At 37.4% G+C, this 18,198-nt stretch overlaps 1 protein-coding gene across 1 annotated transcript in view; it reads left to right on the top strand.

Annotated features, from left to right (window-relative positions):
- LOC115928268 (2-oxoisovalerate dehydrogenase subunit beta, mitochondrial-like) overlaps nucleotides 1-13,965 on the top strand; it is a 50,970-nt gene extending 37,005 nt beyond the window's left edge. Inside the window, 1 exon segment of the mRNA XM_030995333.1 lies at nucleotides 10,965-13,965. The gene's annotated coding sequence lies outside the window, so the exon portion shown is untranslated.
- The last annotated feature ends 4,233 nt before the right edge of the window (nucleotides 13,966-18,198 follow it).

Below are 18,198 nucleotides of genomic sequence, written 5' to 3'. Positions count from 1 at the left end.
CTCTCTCTCTCTCTCTCTCTCTCTCTCTATATATATATATATATATATATATATATATATATCCTCTGCTCTCTTATTCTCTCTCTCTCTCTCTCTCTCTCTCTCCTTATTCCTGGTCCCCTTTCATATTTTGTTCTTCTTTTTTTTCTCATGTTTTTCTCTCCTTTATTACTTCATAATAAGAAGGTGAAGGAGAAGAAAAAAACAACGAACAAACAAATGAATTAAATAATAAACAAAGAGAAGGAGGAGGAGGAGGAGGGAGGGAGGGAGGGAGGGAGGGAGGGAGGGAGAGGGGGGGAGGAAGGCGAAAAAGAACAAGAACTAAAACAAGGAAAAGAGGAAAAAGCAGAAGAAGCAGGAAGTTCAGAAGAAAAGAACATAAAGAAGAAGAATGAGACGAAAAAAGAACAAAAGAAAAGGAGAAGGGTGAGAAGAAGAAGGAGGAAAAAGGAAAAAATCAAGTAGAAAAAGGAGGTAAGAGGTCACCAAAGTCAAAGGGCCAACTCTGCATCAGTTATTATCACTCACTGCTGAAGAAGGGAAAAGGCTAAAAAAAAATTGCAAGTTGTTTTGAAGAATAAATTGGTTGTTGACAGATACGATGAACCCTTTCCTCTTAAGTGGGCCACACAGTGTAACAGCTGTGATCCTCGCTGCTTGCTTGCGCTTCCAGTTGTTTATAAAAGCTACATTCACATGTACCAGTAGCTTTAAACTATACATTTGCGAAACCTCAAAGTAAAACGATGATCACCAGGGTTAAAATTAAAAAGGGACTGAAACGTCAAGTATTTTCAGTTAACCGCAAGGTGGGGAAACATTCATGTTAAAGGGCAATCCAACCCTTGTAATTAGATGATTTGTATGAAAGCAGAAAAATAACAGAAACAGAATGGCAAAAGTTTGAAATGAATCGGACCAATAGTAAGGAAGTTATGAATGTTTGAAATATATGCGAATCTCAAATTGGTACGGTAGTTTGGTTTGTAGTGGATTGTGAATGACGTAGGACGTGAATAAATCTCCCGTTTGCTGTGTACACAAATATCACTAATTTCTGTTTTTCTCGTAAATTCCGTCTCTCTTGGGGCACTACTCAAAATACGTTATTGCTAGCATATTATTGTAGGTCCTCTAAAAGGAATTGACCCTCCTGAGCCCTGAACTTTTGAACAATTTAAATTTTAGTAATTTATATGTTGAAACAGATGGGAAAGTAGTCCTGCACTACTTCACATTGACGTATAGTGATTACAACTTTCAAAAATGTATAGCTTTCTTACATTTACTCAGATTTAATTGAAACTTTCATCAGTTGATACTCTGATGTTTCTGCTTTCGTTTTAAATAGAGTAGTTGTCTATTTGGTTGGTTTTTCTTTTAACTACAAGCTGTCCTAACCTCAAAGTTAATTCCATCTGCATAGCACATAGCGTAGCTGTCAAGGTTTGTAACCTCAAGGTCCCTAACTACAAGTTCACTTTGAAGTTTAAAACCACGACCTCAACTTAAAGTTAACGGACTGTCGAGAAAACCTCGCTAAAGTCAGATAAAGAGAGTTCTGGTCATGAGATTCCATTGTGAAAGAAATTGCCTGGAAGCAATTATGAAAAAGGTGACAACTTAGTAAGTGAGAATCAATGTACACTGAGGTTTTTGTATACCTAGTCAAAATAAATGAGATCGTAATTAGGATTTGCGCATGGGCAGATAAAGGTAATTCGTTCTCAAATTGTAAACCCATTGAGACAAATCCTGGTATCGGGCTCATGAAAGTTATGTAATCAGTATGCACCGACAATACACTTATCTAATACACAGCTAGAAGTATTCTTCTGAAGAGGCAAACAAAAGATATTCATGAAGCACCTCGATCACTTTGGCAGTAATTATTCTAAAATGCACAAGTGGAATGTATCCATCGTGTAAAAGATCTGTGGATATTTTGGGGTCATGCGTTCCGAAGCTATTTACGAACTGGCTTATTAAAGGAAATTGACACAGTCTTGCAGACGGTCACATGGACTGCACATAGAACCATATATGGACTACACATGCATGTATGATGAAAGTCTGTTTCAAACTTTTGAGCTATTTCTAGTCATAATTAGAATTCTTTTCAGTGGAAATTTCTACTATGATATTATTTCAATCTGATACACAATGACAAAAACAATTAAAAATCTTTGGTATCAATACAAGTATGTGTTCTTTATGTAAATATTATTCAATGAATAAATAATGGGGAAAACAAAAACAAAAAGCTTACAAATTATATTACATACTCATTCTGCTCTTTAAGTTGGTATCTCTTCTGCACAAACCCTCCTCTTTCATACTCAAAACACAAGTTATGAACTGTCTCCTCTTGCAGACCAACCCCTTCCTATTTTATCCACCCTACCTGGCAGGCATTATTTTATCAGTAGCAGAGGCCTGTTTCTAAAAAGATAGCTACAACGTAATGTAGTTGAGGTAGCTAATTTGCATCCATTTGCTTACAATTTTCATACATTACCACATGCATCAGGTAGGGTTAGGGTTGTGGCTATTTTTTAGAAAGACCGATTATATGATGCCTACCACTGTACTTGCTAAACTTTAGGCTCGAATCTACATCATTCAGTTTTCATAAATGTCAAATTAAGAGTATGTGTTCGAAGACTACCAGTACCATATTGAAGTCACTTCTATCATTTTCTGAATTGGAACCCATCTGTCATGTCTTATGTATGTGGCCAGGTTCATATGAGAGTCCATAAACATTAAGGTTTAGCTTGTGGGTTTAAACTGTGAGGGTACATAGTAGGTAAGGACCATATGAACACACACATGTTTTAAAAAACTTTTAAATAATATTCCGCGTTTATATAGCGCTTAATACATCGACGCTGTCTCTAAGCGCTTTACAGATATATTATTACCCCCGTCATTGGATTCAGGCTTGGTCGCACACTATGTATACCTGTGCACATTCTCCACTCCCTGAGGAGCATTCTATCCTGGTTCCATCCAGGTGCCATCTTACAGACGCTCACAATGCTGAGCGACCTTCATTAACATTCCCATCCTACCTGGTACCCATTTAATGCCTGGGTGGAGAGTGGCACATGTAGATCAATGTCTTGTTAAAGGACATTAGTGCCAGTCTGGGATTTGAACCCTGTTACTTGTGATTTACAGTCCAGTGACTTATCCCCTGGACCACCAGTGAAAAAATACACGGGGGCTCGGGGCGTAGTAACCCTCAAAATGCTAAAAAGAGCCCCCGAAAGTCATAAAAGAGCCCAAACAAAATTGCATAGAGTTCAATGCGAAACAAATTAAAGAGTGTTATTTTCATGCAAGCAAGCTTAAAAAAAGTGGCCTCCGAAATTGTTAGGGGAAAAGTTTTTTTTTCCCTGTGGACCACAACACCTATAAAGCGTTTTGAAAGCATCAAACCTTGAGTGAACTTGGAGATTTCTCAAACTTAACGTTCAAATGTATCACGGTGCTGTGCGAACATCGCTAATGATAGATGGTGGTTGCAGAATCCAAATGTCAATAAACTTTTTCCTCCATGCATCAGTAAAATTCTACCAATAACATACTGCAAGCATTAACCAGGTTAAACTTTAAAAGCCTGCTTTTTTGTGAATATGGGTCATGGTCTCTTGACATAGTCTTTCCGCCAATATGAATCATGTTCCTCATCATGGATGACATTGGAAAATTTGTAAAGAGGCCAGGGTTTGGGGTGACCTTTAAGCCCATGGAGAATAAGAATCTTATAAAAGTTTCAATGATTTAGATCCGTGAATTGGCACCATTTTCTTTTTCTTTCACTCATTCACTACTTTTAAGACTCACACAATGTTCATGTATACTAAATTAGTTTTCAATTGAATTAAAACAAAATATTTCAAAATAATTGCCTATTCTCACATGTAGTAGATTAGAAATCGCACTTCATATTGCCAAATTAAAGAGTTCATGAACAGCAACCAATAAGGACTCAAATTGTCTGTCTTTTGAACTCTTTCTAGTCACATTTTATGTGTAATTCATTGCATTCAGGATCAGAACATAATGCAAAATCGTCGTTGAAGGTGGGGTTGAACTACTGTGGGTTAATGTAGATATCTGCTTGCCGGATGTCATCGGTATCACCTTGCGTTCAGACTTCCAGCGTCCATAGTATAGCAGCAATACGAGTCTTGTACGATGAGTACTAACAAAATTCTGAGTCTGAACGTTGCATACATCCTATAGCAAAATGTCTGTTCGAGCGTCATTTCAAATGAAAAATTGATAAAGAATCGAGGAACCGCTCTAGTCTCAACGTCGTAACATATGAAAATCGTACAAGTGGGCGGGGCTTATCGTGAGCACGCACTAATGATTGGCCAGCTGTCGTGTCAACTGACTTCGTCAATATCAGTTTCTTTATACGACATTGTTTTCTAGTCTATATGCTCCTTTCATTATATGATTATTCTTTATACGTTTCTTTATATGACGTTTCTTAATACAATGTTTCTTAATACGTTTTTTGTATGTGATCTGAACAAGCTGTCAAACAGGCCAGGACCAGATGGTGTTATGATGCGGGCCGCTCTGGATGAAGTGATGGCTTCATACCACCGCACTCCACTAGCTCTCATCGTAACTGTGACGACAGCCAGATAGGAATCAAATTGCTCGCTGCATCCACACACTGCCTGGTTCCGTTCCTCTTGCGGTTTGACGTCAGCTTAGATTGATGAATGTTGAAAAATTATGTTAAAATTGTGCTCAATTTTGATAAGTTGCCACTTGGTGTCTTTAGTCACTGTCTACTTAAGTCAAGTGGATGTTGAAAAAGTTAGGCAATGTAGTCTACAACCTGCATATGATGAGATATACATGTCAGGGATGCAAGTTTCCAGGCAATAGCCTGAATTCAGGCCCTGGCAAGGTATTTTCAGACCATAGTTTAGGCTTTTTTGTGCACAAAATAGCTCATTCTAGGTGATTTTCAGGCCCTCTGATCAATTCTTACTGGCATCTTTGATGTAGTAGTCTAAGAATTAATCTTGAGAGCAGTCAAGAAATAAAGAAATACAAGGGAGCGGTGAGTGAATCAGCTGTGGTGTCTCTAAAAGAGCTCTGGTAAAGAAAAACAAACTTGAATATCAATGTGAGTAAATCACACATATACATCACCAAATCTTAAAACAGAAGATGCAAACGGAAAGCTATTTTCACACTGGCGAGCACTCTCACTAGGGCATGCATACCTCTGCACAGGTGGTTGCTGGTGACTCTAGTAAAAGCTCAGTCCTACTACAAAACTAACCCATTCTTGCCCATCCTGGGTTATAAAATGTTTTCTTCAAGTTTATGCTATCAATTGTAGAAGAAGGGGAGAAAAGACAAGAGGAGGAGGAGGAGGAGGAAAAGGAGGAGAGGGGGAGGAGGAAGAAGAAGAAGAAGGAATAAAGGAAGAGAAAGAGGAGGAGGAGGAGGAGGAGAGGGGAAGAGGAAGGAGAAGGAGAAGGGAAAGAGGAAGGAGAACAAGAAGGAAAAGGAGGAGGAGGAGGTGGTGGAGGAGGAACGAAAGGAGGGGGAGGGGAGCAGGAGGAGAAAAAGGGATTGTATGAACATGGTCATCTTTTGGTTCCATCTGACCAAAGATGGTTTTTAGATATAACCAGTTGCTCACAGAACCATAACACATATATCTCTTTATCCAGCCCCTAATTAAGTCAATTTATACAACACCTACGTGGATCCCTGTCATTTGATTGGAGGATTGTTGGTCACATGATATTCAATAGATGGTATATTGCACGGTCGTGCATTTTTGGTTATATGCAGACTGCGTACCTCTCTGCCGTGCACGCGCGTATCCCTGCGTGTATCCGACGCGAAGGCAATCTGAATGTAATCGAGAAGGCTTGAATCCAACTTGAATTTATCTTTAATATAAAGAGTAAAGCATAATTTGTTGATTAACGTTCTATTAGATCTTCTTCGATGTTGTATAAAACAAATAATGAATGTTTTTCATTCGTTCAATGGTGCAAATATTTTCATTCGTTGAAAGATTAACATTATTTCTATTCAACTCGGCTAACGCCTCGTTGAATAGAATGTTAATCTTTCAACTCATGAAAATATTTGCACTATTGAACTCATAACCATTCATTATTTGTATACTATATCACCTGCTTGTGATGCTCAACTCATAGTTTTCAATGTAAGCAGGTCAAAATACCACTACTGACCTTCTCTTAAAAAAAATTCATTTCAATTTTCAAGCACACATGAAGATTTATATATATATATATATATATATATATATATATATATATATATATATATTCAGAAGTTAATTGGAGGGTGACTGTGGCCCATGTATACCAACCTCTTCATAATTAGATTTAGACCAGGGCACCATTTCATGAAACTGTCATACATATTAGTACATGTACAAGTTCACTGACATCCCATTGAAACATGTGTTAAATTTGTCTGCGAACTTGTACTTTTGACGGTTTTATGGAATGCTGCCCAGCTTGATAAGCATTGCTTAACAATGTTTCCAGTTTTACAAATCTGAGATGCATGGCCCTTTGGTTATCAGTGCCTGTGATATGGTGTAATATTGAAGCCCTAAAAAGCACTTCAAAATGATCATGAAATGCTTCAAAAATGTAAAAAATCTTTGAGTGACCGGTTTTACCATACTCATTTTTCCCAATATAGTATATTGTTAACAAAACGTTGGGGAAAAGGTTTTTAAATTTTCTAATTCCAATCATAAATATCTTGATAATCAGACGGGTGAACGGCTTGTAAAATTCTTGGGACTCCTGACTGACCTAAAGGTTTATAATTATAATTGCAGCATGAGCTAAATCTAGGATTTTTTTTAAGAGTCTGAGGCAAAGATAGTTAAGATACGCAATCCCTTTTAAGTTTCAGGTTCTTGTATTTATTTTAATCCATTGACATTTAGAATCATGTGCCTTTTCTACGAATATTTCATAATTATCATGATTGTGAATACACCTTACAAAATATCTATATTGTGTAATAATTTGAACAGCTTGCATATATGTGCATTTTACTTGTAGAAGTAGAATACGGTTCCATGCATTGTTTGATTGTGGCTATTTCTTTGTCACTATTTCATTTCAATTTGACGTTTCTCTTTTTTTTGCGGGGGGGGGGGGGGGGGTTGAGTAAATTTATAAAAATAAAATTAGATTGCAAATTTGTATATTTCTATCCTTTTACTATACTTGTACTATTTTTTCTTATATTTTAAGCTACCGTATGCAGATACTTCAATTTCCTCCTATAAAGTTTGAAATAGTGCAAGCACTTTTTAATGAACCCTAGAGAGTGGAGTATATTTCTAGATATGTTTAAGGCAAATAAAGTCAAGTAAAATAACACATGGAAATTGTACTAGATGTAAAAAGAAAAAAGCTGTATTGTTATTAAAGAAAACAAGCAATTAACCACAAGATCAGGATGCTATTTTGTTGTACAAGAGTCTCCAAAGTAACTTGAATGAAAAATGTAAATAATACTACTGGATATTCAACAGTGACGTAGCTAGAGATAACATTCTTTTTAAAAGGGAAAGAAACTTTTATTCCCTTGAAATACTTAGTAGTTTTATATTTCACATTTATTTATCCTGCTTTATGGTCGTAACTACCTTTACCTTTACCCAAGATTCTGGGAAAATGCTGTGTTCTCAGCAGTCGGGCTTCCAGTTCAATCACTATCAAATACTCAAAACAATATTCTTATGCCATTAAAAAAATATATACATGCTAAACATCCCGCCCGCTTCCTTTTGGGGGGCCACCTCCTTTTTTTCTTCTTTTTTTTTGATTAAATTTTTTGTTTTCTTCTTTTTTTTAAAGAAAAAATGCTGGCGACCATCTTGAACAATAGCCCGACTGTCAGGGAAAATGTACCGAGCGGCCATTTTGAGAAAGAAAAAAAAGGGGCCTCCTCTTCCTATTTTTCAAAAAGCAGGACGCTATTAAAACATTTTTTTTAATTTTTTTTATTTGGCCTTAAAGTCTCTCCTTTCTTAACTTGCACAATTGTTAAGATCAAGAATATGGATTTATATACGGTGGGTGGACATGAAATTGCATTGCGTGATAAATGGCAATAATACAATCAAGGCAAGGCTTTTGGGAGTTGCCAAGTCATGTACCAATATGCATATGTATTGACTTATCAAATCATACTGTTAGAACAAATATTATGATAGTTTCTTTTATTGAAATAACAAGTGTTCTATTTACAGAACAAAGTTCAGCTCTGTTTTTCCATTGTTATCGCAGTATTATTTAACAGCATGCCTGTAGACTTTATAACAAACGTTTGATGTGAGTGAGTGGATTTGCGTCATTAGGGGTATTATCATACTTATATGTTATGCCTGCATGGTGAACAAATATAAAGGAGGCACGATGGCTCAGTGGTAGAGCAGTGGTCTCCTAACCAGGTGGTCCCAGATTCTAAACCAAGTCAATGCGCTAGTGCCCTTTGGTAAGGCATTAATCTTGGTTATTGGTGGTTATTTTACCTGACTGCTAACAAAGCATAAACGCTTCTATTAAAGTAAGCAACCAGACTGCCGACGGTTTTAGGTCCTCTCCGAGGGACCTGGTAATGAGGATTAATGCCTTCATTTCCAAGTTCCTCAGAGAGGACTTAAAGCCGTCTGTCCCCTGGTTGCATACTAATACAAGCATACACATGCTTTCCTAGCAGACGGGTAAAACCAACCATCAAACTGAGCCAAAGTTGCTCTGGTGACAATTGCTCCAGGCTTTATTTCATCACAGGTATAGGGTAAGGGTTAGGGTTGCTATAGGGTTTTGGTTTAGATTCAGGGTTAGGTCAAGGAGTTATGTTACCTCCCTGGTTAGGTATACCGTAGGTATAATAAGGTTAGGGTTAGGGGTTACTAGGTTATAGTTTGGGGTCCAGGGTTGAAATTCTGTTAATGGATATGGTAATCTTCTAAATAGACCATGGAACACCTGGCGCAGAAGCATATCCATATTACCATGGCCTAATACAGCAGGCCAGGCATGAGAAAAGATTTGCATTGAAAACAACTCCAGAGAACTCCAGAGAAAACAACTCCAGAGAGTTGGCTGTCAGCCCCTCCCTTCTCTTCTTCAGGTAGCACAGGAAGAAGATCGTATGATTGATTTCTTTCAAATTACCAGGGGATTTCCCTTTACACTTTCTATTTCACAATATTCTGAGAATGTTATCAAACTGGGTGATTTCCTGCAGTTACCCTGTTAACACTTAACCCTAAAAAGGCCGGACTATTTGAGGTCTTAGTACGGCCGGGGGGGGGGGGGGGGCATTATGGCCCCCCCTTAAGATCTCGGCCGCAAATCTCGGCCGATCGCCGCGAAAATTTGCACGCATGTCAAGTGAAGTGTATAGAATAATATGATAATTTCAATTTTTTGAAAAATTCACTCATTTGCATATTTATGGTAATTTATGCAAATAAAGTCATAAAAATCACATTTTTACCCATAAATCATTTATTATTCATATTTAAGCATTCTTTTTCACTACATATATTCATTAGACCATTCTGAATAATATTACGACAAAAAAAATTGGAAGAGCCAGCTTACTCCTTATGTTTATTATACCTTGTTTTGATAATTTCTTATGTATTTCATTGTTTTTGTTGTTTTATTTCAATTCTTACTACAATTCAACTATTTTGACTCCCAAAACAACCACCTAAACTTTAAACAAGACCCAATAACCCATGTTTGATCTGTTTTTAGGAAAAATTACTTTTCCATATGTTTTGTACACAAATCACGAAAATGAGCGATTTTCGGGTTGACGTGCAAGGGCAAAAGGTCACGTGACCTTTTAACCGTAGGTCCGATTTTCAAAAAAATGATTTTAAAAGTTGCGCAAGACTCGATAGAAAAAAGTCAGCGAGCGGCGGGGCGCCATCCATATGCGTTCCCGAGCAATCTGAAAAATTGTGGAGGGGGGGGGGCCATAATGGCCCCCCCCCCCCCCCCCCCGGCCTTATTAGGGTTAAAGGACCTTGTACAAACCCATATTAAAAACATTCAGAAAGATTCAGTTTACAAAATAGGCTCCTACATGTATATGCTCCTCTTTGGTTGACCTCTGACTATGAAAAGTATTTTCAAGAAAGAGATTCAATGAGATTTTTGTATCCACAAGCCAGAAGAAGTGAGATTTATATTATTCTAAACTTGAATTGTGAATCTCTTTGATAAATTGCTCTCTGTAATAGAAGCCCAGATGGTTAAAGGGGCCAGTTTGACTAAATATACATCTAGTTGTATATGTAGTTGTAGCTGTCCTAAACTTATACAGAAGGTCTTTCATACTTACTAGATTACTGACGTTTTTTTTAATGCAAACTGCATTCACTTGTACAGATATATGCCCACAATTATACTATTTTGTCACATCTGTGCCAGGAGAGTAATTTTGGACAGGTATGGTGCATTACAAATGTTTATTATATAATTACTATTTGAAATGAGTTGACATTTTCTCAAATGTTTAGCTCGTGGGTGTATATTTCTCTTTCTTTCTTTCTTTGTTTCTTCTTTGTCTCTCTCTATCTTTCTTTCTGTATATGTTTCTTTGTTTCTTTTCTCTCTTTCTTTCTTCTATCTTTCTTTTTTTAATTTTTTTTTTAAAGTTCAGATCAATGATGCCTGCTCCCGCTATCACTGTTCATCCATTGAATGGATTTATTCATTCTATTTTCTCTGACTGTAAATACAGTGTAAGAGATATATGTTTTCTGTCTTTCGGCCTGAACTCATGAGCTGTGGGCTCTCGGTCTTCTGGTCCGTCAGTCTTTTTAAAGGAAGATGACTTTTCTCCAATTATCAGCTGTATTTTCTTTTTCTTTTTCTTTTATGCAGATCGGAGATGTCGGTTCCTGCCGTCGCTGTTTGTCCTGTGAATGGATCACATCCATTCTATTTCTGCTGACTGTAAATAAGATATATTGTCTTTGTATTCTCCATGCGGGTGAAGACATTTGTGAACATACTCCCAGGGAAGTTTCAAGGATCTGATGGTGCACAAACCTTGAATGGATCATGTATAGGTGTAGACCGAAAAATCGGTCTATTTCGTCTGGGACTACATCTGGCTTCCCTGAATTCCATGGAGGAGTTTCAAAAGACAAAACTTTTTTTTTAAACTCCTCCCAGCAGACAGATTTTTCAGTCTAGTATTGGTGTGCTGTTATGTTTTCTTGTAATCTTTAAGATACCATATATTTTTTTTTTTACAGAAACCAACTTGTAAATGCATATTGGTTGATCCAAGACACAATATAAAACCCAACCTGTCATGCGATATATACTAGAAAAAAGTGGGCTCAAATTTGTGTTTGTTTGCCAACACCCCCCCCCCCCCCCCCACAAATTTTATACCAGGTAGTAGAAGGGTAGTAGAAGTAGTAGAGGGGAATAGTCAAGGGACTATCATTTCCCTGATTTATGTAGAAACATGAGTGAGATTTATTTATTCTTCTCATCTTCAATGATCTGGACCGAAAGTTCTTTAGAGCAGGGTAATGTTAAAGAGTCTATCACTTTTCCTAATTCATTTAAGAACATGATTGAGATTGATGAAGCCTGTGATGGTCCAGTAACTTTATTCAAAGGGTCGTTAGTGATGATAGGTCGTTAGTGACGATAGCTCATTTTAAAGACAGATGCTCCTATAACAAGCTCTTTAACCTAGATACAGGGTTGTCATTATCATGTAGAATAATAAAAGGCAATCTGTCACACCATTATGTGGAGAACATCTAGTTTGATATGTGAATATGTAATATATACAATATCAATTATGTTGTCATTTACACCACATGCATGTATGTAAGTGCTTTTCAAATTGATAACGTTTGGTGAACCACGATGTTGATAGTGGCAAGACTTATGGCAGGGGTCCAAAACAAATAGTGAGGGTCTATATGCACCAATACCGTATTGACATTATGATATGTTGGGCATCTTGGCAGATTCTTACATTTGTATTTGTGTGTGGGGGTGTGGGGGGGGGGGAGCTGTGTGTACCTGTACAAGTCCTGCAAGTTTGGGCTAATTTAACAATGAATCAAGCCATCGCCGGCTGGTAGCAAGTAAGTAGGAGAAAGGTCGCATATTGCGTTGGTGTGGTCACTGTGGTGGAGATCAAATTAAATAGGCCAGATTCTGGACTAGTCTGGGGCCTGTTTCATGAATATTGTTACAAATGAGTTATACAAGGCACACAAATTACAGTGATAAACAACTGATATCCTCACATATGATTGGCTATGAGCAGTTTGGTCATAGATCCATGATAGTTGTTATAGAAAACTGTTATTTTTAAACAGGGTTCTGGGCTCATATTCATAAAACCTTTCTAAGCCTACCGGTAGTTGTCAACTAGCTATGTACTATAGCCTTGGTAATTAATTGACAACTAGCTCATGAAGGATTTATGAATATGGACCCTGGATTTTAATTAGCTAGCCCAGGTACATCCACCTCCAGTCAAAATTCTTCTTCAGGGTATTTAGGAGAAAATAATCCAAGATCCAAGATCCGAACCCTTTGGTATCAAGGTCTTTTAAAATGCTTTTTTTTGGGTGGTACTCTCACACTAAGAAAACTACTTTTTAACAATATGAGACTGTATATTTATATGTGGAAGTGAAAAACTACAGAGTTTAAGTTTGATATATCCAAATATATTTTTTGATATGTACACAAAATACGATCATTATTATTGCTGGTTGTATTCAGTAGAAATGAATGTGAAGAAGCAGTCAAGCATTTAAGTGGAATGGAGTTGAAAGATGGGCTGAAAAATGGGCTGAAAGACAAACACGAACAAAAAAATGAGGACTATTGTCAACTTATCGGAATGATGCATCTGCAATCGAAGCATATTTGCCTATGGATGACAGAAATTGAAAGGGTTATATGTTTACACTAGACCCGCATACTGATTTATGTCAATTTACATACAGGGACATCACACTGGTTCAGTTTAATGGTATGTATTTACGTTTGGATTCAAGGTTCGGTTTGTACAAGTGTGTTATGACGTAGGAAATTGGGAATTGAGGATGTTAACATGCTGCAAATATGAGAGTTGATTTACTTTGGGATATCATGGTGTGTAAAGATTGTGCATATGACAAAATCAAGCATTTCCTAGAATTTATATTTGAGATTTTTTTGCTGATAAGCAAGGCATACTTGTACATGTTTAAATGATATTATACAGTGCACTTTCTTTGAAGACATGTTGAACTTTAAGGCATGTTTTTTTTTTTGGAATGGTTAATAATAAAGAAAATATCTTCATTCACATCATGGTGTTTTTTTGTTTGATTTTGTTCTTGTCAATAGTAAGTTATTCAGGAATTGTGTCGTGAAGGATTAACAATGCATTTTGCAACATTTCTCTTTTTACTTGAACCCATATTTAGGTGTATTACACAGTCCTTGATTACATAATCATTACAAATGGGGTATTATTATAAAAGGAAATAAACAGGCTTTTCAATGACACCAACAACAAATATGATAAACATTATAGTAACGTGAGATATCAACAATTAAACTTGAATCGCTGAACTTTTATGAGGACTTTTCAAGTGGTATTAAAGAGGTTAAGTCTATCAGTTGTTGTTGTTGTTGTTGTTAGATTATGTTTTAAGGCAATTCTGTCAAAACTGACTATTTATACCTTAAGTCAGTCAAAGAATCAGGAAATAAAAGGAAAACACCAAAAGCAATTGGAAAGTGCTTTCTTCATTTAGAATAAAGTTATTTCCTTGCTCTAAGCCAGAACAATGGATATATTGTTTACCTTGTATTTTTTAGTAATTTAGGAATAAATTATGATGAATACAAATTATTGCCTTTTCCGGTTTCCTTTGTTTGTGAATTTATCATTTTATATTGTTATTGCTTGATATTTACTGCATGTAAAATATTATATTTTTCAGAAGGCATCATTATTTGATAAAAATGTGCTACCTCAAGTGAAGAAGCTTACAAAATTTATCAAACTGGTACTGCTCAACTTACTACTTAGGCAAACAGAGAGTATGCGACCTTTGAACTTTGTCAAGAATTACTAGTTAAAACGCCCCAGAGTGAGAAATAATGGGAGAAATTAAATGGAAGACGTGTGTATAGATTCTAAAAATCCTGTCCTTTCTTTACATTGCAAGAATCCATCAGTTTGGGTAGATATTCTGGGGCAACCGACATGTCTTTCGATGCAGAAAACTTAACTATATACATTTTGTGCAAGAAGGAAGAATAATAAAAGCAAGGCTCGGTCCAAAATAGAATGAAATTTTACACCCCCTGACTTTTTTATTAACAGAGATTAATTGAAAATTCTTCATCTGCGAATTTGCCATATGGAAAGTGACGTATGTTTTTTGAAGGCCTAAATGAGTTTGTTCATAGAAAAATTGTTTTATAAAATCTGTCTAGAGTATGAATGGCTTTCAAATATTCAAAATATTTTTTTTTTAATTCAAATTTATGAGTGAATTTGACAACATTTTACTTGACATGTGTATATTTTCTTAGCGTACTGTTGTTTCTGTAACCTGACCTTGAAAAGGCAAGCTTAACACTTGTGTTTCAGTTATTTATTTCATCATTGGTCGTATGGAGCTCATTTTCCCCTTATTTTTGTTTTTGTTTTGCTGAACCAGATCTCATAGAATATGTTTCACGCACTGCTATTCACTGAATTTTAAACTAACAAAGTAAAAGCACCGAGGTGTATCCATGTGATTCCAATATAAATCGTCCTCGGGTTCTGTTCACACATTTCAGTACAGGCGATAGCACGGCTGTTGAAATTGCCTGATGACAAGTCATGTTGATTTTTAGAAAGTCTATGCGATCGTGTATTTCATAGACTTTGTTATTACCCCCCCCCCTTTTTTTTTCCCTCCTCTCTTTCCCTCTCTTTCTCTCTCTCTGTCCCTCTCTCTCTCTCTCTCTCTCTCTCTCTCTCTCCCTCTCTCTTTCTTTCTCTGTCTTTCCCTTTCAACAATTAAAAAAAACCCGCAATCAATATAGCCTCGTACATCATGTTTTGACATGTGTGATCACTACAATGACTTATTACGTAAGCCGAACATAAGTTGCCCTTGAGTTTTAAGTCTTTACAATCATGATTTTAATCTGTAGAGCGACCCCCCCCTTCTCCATTAGGATGAAGGGGGACAGGGCAGGGGCGGATCCAGGCCCCTCCCTAGTTAGAAAAAAAATCCACCTCCGACCCCCGTTGAGCTAAATTTAAAAATCCACCCCCCCCCCCCCTCCCTGCTTATTCGGCCTGCTGGCTGAGTCGCCGCTAAATATTTTCTCACGAATTGGGCCTCCTCCCTCGCCGCCGGCTGGATCCATGGCATCCGCCCCTGAGAGAGGGAACACGTACCCTCGGCCTGTACACTCCGGTAGCTGCATACCACTGACATGACAACATTTAATACTCTAGGAAAGGAATCGCATTGTTAAGATTTCAAAATAAACTCCTTAGAAGGGCAAGCATTAAATTCAAACTAAGAATATTAATTTGGTATTCAGCATTGATCTGTTTAAACTTTCTACCTTCAGAGTATCAAAAGTCCACCCGAGGACGGAATAGATTGGTAGTATAATGGTATCCATTACTAGTATAGCAGGGTTCCAGACATTGATGGGGGCACCGGTATCATAATGAGGGGCGGTTCACATCTGCGGGGGCACGGACTTAATCGGTGGGTGAAATACGAATCAATGGCATAGCGTGGGAGTGGGCGTAGACATTTTTGCTCCCTTTCCCCGTAAACCTTTTCTCTCATTTTCTCTTTCATGATTTCATTTCATTTTCAGCAGATTAGGGGGCACGTCCCCCGTGTTCCCCAAAGCTACACCACTGAGATTGATTATATTACCAGTCTGACCTCTCTGTAGTAGTCTGTCTTGGATGAAACCCGATGTTAGTATAGATGATACATCGCTTGAGATCATGTTACCAGTCTGACCTATGTGGTAGACCTTAAGACCCTTCCACCATCCTATCCAGAGGCTGATCCAGGAAGTTTTTGAAGGGGGGGGGCAATTCCGAAAGTTGTCAAAAGAAGAAAGGATTCATTACATTTTCAGATGCCCTTTTTAGTGCTAAAGAAAAGGGTGTTTTAAACCACAATAAGGGGCACATTTTTGCTTTCGGTGTATACTTATCATGCTTATAGATAATGCCGGTGAGGGAGGGGCGCTGTGTTTTTTGCGCCCCTGAAATATACCAGTGATGCGATCTTGAATGGTTGAACATGATCTGTATGTTACCAAGGACGGCGCTATAAGGGAGGGGGCTTTGTTTGACCATAGTTTGACCTGGCATTTTTACGTGCACACAGCTTAGTATAACACATGTAGCCCTTTTTAAAACCCGCTGTTGAGCAGCAGTACGAACAGACACCATCGATGGAATGAATGTCCGTACAATAGAAGAAGGAAAAGAAGAAGGGGGACCAAATTAGTGACTGGCAGGTTATCCGAAATTTTCCAACAAAAGAAATAGCCCCGCACATTCTAGTATGTCGACACTGGGTAAAACCTTGACATCATGGTTTTCAATGGGATACAACGTCACAGTCACATATAGGTCCACACACAAATATCGCCCCCCCCCCCCCCCCTTCTTTTTTTTTTTTTTTTTAGCGAATGAAGTTTATGAACGGGGATGGCATTGCCCCCTTGATACCCCTTGCTACGTCAATGTGTACCACCGATTCTTTTTCCCCCAAGAAAATATTCAATCTTCTTAGTTGGTTCAGTAATCTTGAGGATAAAGTGCTGCCTTCAATTCCTTTAGAGTTGATTTTTAAAGCTGTTTTACCTCCATTAATTTCGCGGGTGAAAAATTGAAAAGTCTGAAATTTAATCGAGTTCAATGCATCATAATGTTCTTCTGTTGTTGTTGTTTTTCCATATAGCTACTAAAATGTCTGAAATGAAATGGAGTGGAAGTTACCTGACTGTTTCCATGTCATTTGAAGGATCCCGATGATTACATCATGGAGTAGGTCCATGATTACATAATCATGATTTTGACAGGTGTACAAAGGTTGTTTTTTTGTAATGGAAATTATATATCAGGGTTACAAATGCTCTAATCACTATATTATGGGTTTATTTGTTATTATGACAACTATTTAGGCTTACGAATGACCCTAATACATAATGAGTTCGTTTTTTTAATGGTAACAATTTTAATAGGATAGGGATAGCATTTTATCAAGAAGTGTGGGGGAGGCGATGTGATTAACCATTTTTGGACAGTTTGGGAATGTTTTTCTTTCCTGACAGGGGTAGTTGTCTGGGGCTACTTGTCGGGGGTGGGGGGGGGGGGGGGGGGGGGGAGGGGTCAGCCTATTTCCGGGAACAGATTTCAGGGTCTGTGGTGTCCTGTCTGTGTTCTTGTTCTTCTTTTTTTTTGGGGGGGGTATATTCAACTATTCAAGTTGCTTGGAATCTAAATCGTTCCGGAATGCTGGAATCTAATCGACTTGTAAAGTTCCACTTGTTGTTAGGTGTAATAAGCACGTCTATTATTTATTGATTCAGCTGTGCCCATCTCGGCTATACTGTACATGTATATCATGGCATTTGCTTTTAATATCATATTTTTTTATTTTGATGATAACAACATCCAATAAATTTAATATCTCTATTGACTCACGCCTACCCCTCATCTACTAATAAAGATTAATGACAAATGTATTAATCCCGTTTGAAAGATAAGTATATCAATTTCTTTTAAAGCGGGACTGCACTACTTGTTGCTGCGCCCTCTATAATAGCAAACAATGCCTAAGCGGTACCCGTTGGTCCCCCGTAATCCCCTTTTTCTTATGTTAATTGAGAGCTGATTTGATGAGATAACCACCTGTCAGTGACCATGTAGGGAGGTCTAATCCCTCCTGGCCAAACTAGTGCAGATAGGCTTTAAATCATCATTTTGAAACCACCCTTCATAAATGTGGTTTAATATTTCCTGCGGAATGATTTGATTATGACGTCTTAAACACATGATGATGATTACTGTCTAATTGTCTAGATACACAGCAAA

Source organism: Strongylocentrotus purpuratus, unplaced genomic scaffold (assembly GCF_000002235.5).
Source record: "Strongylocentrotus purpuratus isolate Spur 01 unplaced genomic scaffold, Spur_5.0 spur5_scaffold_21, whole genome shotgun sequence".
In the NCBI taxonomy this organism is placed as follows: domain Eukaryota; kingdom Metazoa; phylum Echinodermata; class Echinoidea; order Camarodonta; family Strongylocentrotidae; genus Strongylocentrotus; species Strongylocentrotus purpuratus.
The sequence above is the reverse complement of the archived record's forward strand: the minus strand, read 5'-3'. Positions and strand labels throughout refer to the sequence as shown.